The sequence below is a fragment of the Triturus cristatus genome, chromosome 11 (genome assembly GCF_964204655.1).
Source record: "Triturus cristatus chromosome 11, aTriCri1.1, whole genome shotgun sequence".
NCBI lineage: Eukaryota > Metazoa > Chordata > Amphibia > Caudata > Salamandridae > Triturus > Triturus cristatus.
The window spans coordinates 969,986,760-969,988,498 of NC_140594.1; positions in this window are offsets into that span (position 1 = coordinate 969,986,760).

Genomic DNA, 1,739 nt, shown 5'->3' on the forward strand with positions numbered 1-1,739 from the left:
TTGTTCCAGATTTTCTGCTAGTTGCCACAGTACTGAGGTCAGGATGACTTTTAATTCATTCAGCTGTATCTTATGCCAGGTTCTGTTGGGTTTGTTCGAGAGTATCCCTGTGCTTGATTATTTTCTTAATCTTTATCTGCCAGTTGACTGCCCATTGATCTGACCATGTGAGGGGGAGAGATTAAAGTAGATAATATCAGGATGGTTAGAGAAAATCCCATATAGCACATGTCCAGCCTTGTGCGTGGGACCACTGGAGATCAAAGATAGTCAGAGCGCATTCATGGCATCAATCAGCTTTGACGAGTTTGAGTCAGTTTAATTTTCCAGATGGAAATTTAAATCACCGAACACAGAAATATTAGCATTAAGAATATGTCATTCCAGAGCCATGCAAAGCTCATCTGCAAAACCACTTCTAGGTCCTGGTGGGCGGTAGATTAGAATACCCTTAAATGGCTGCAAGTCCGATAGCTGCATCGAGAAAGCTAGGGCTTCAAAACCAGGGGTGGTTAGTGGCTCAATGGTAGTTTTGAAGACAGCCAACCGCCACCCTTTTTAAATTTCCTGTCTAGCTGATAGGCAGTATATCTGGGTGGGGTGGCTGCAACAATTTACAGACCGGAGCCACAGTGAGCCCATGTTTCAGTTACAAATGCAACATCCACATGCTGCGCTTGGACCAGATAAGAAAACTCAAGATGCTGTTTCACTAGAGACCTAGGGCCATATGTAGGTAGCCTAACATTTACCACTTCATAAATACAGAATTTTACTGAATCGGTATTTATGAAGTGGTAAATGCTATGTAGGTAATCCATCGGTAATATTTACCGATTCGGAATGGGTCGGTAATTTAGAATCGGTATTTACCGATTCGGTAATGGTAACTGGCTTCCCATTGATTCCTATGGGCCAGGAGGCCCATAGGAATCAATGGGAAGCCAGTTACCATTACCGAATCGGTAAATACCGATTCGGTAATGGGGGGAGCAGCTTTAAAGGGTGGCAGGGTGTCACAGTGACACCCTGTTGCACCCCTGAATCCTGCATGTGTGCACATGTGGCACACATACATGCCCTAAGGGCATGTATGTCTGCCACATTGCACACTTCAAAGTGCAAAGAAATGCTTTTTTACAGCTATTCGTCATTTACCACCAACTTTTAGTTGGTGGTAAATAACGAATCCCCACAACAACCACACACTCCCCCTACATATCATTTCAGGATTCGGTATTTACCGATTCGGTAAATTACCGAATCCTGAAATGTGCCCCCTACATACCAAAAGCCTGAATACCGGTCGGTAACGGGATATTTACCGAAAATCGGCCGTTACCGACCGGTATTGGGCTTCCTACATATGGCCCTTAGTGTTTAGTAGCATACACAAGATGTTTTCATGTGTCGCATTTTCTATCTTGCTGGTCAGGAGTAGCAACATCGCTGGTCACTGCAAAAAGGTCATAGATAGAGATGCGTGTTTTTGAAACTAAAAGTGTATGCTGTTAAGTTTGAATATCTGACTGCTACCATATTTCAGGTATTGCTGTAGTTCTACATGTAATCTGACATGTGCTGTTCAGCTGATGACCTTAACTTAGAAACTATTCTGTTCTATCATACCCTTGGACAAATATTGTGAGAGGTAAATCACCTTTTATCCCCAGAAACAGACCTATTTGCTACACAGTCCTTATGGAAGCACTTGAACACACAGCTTCATACCCTGCTGC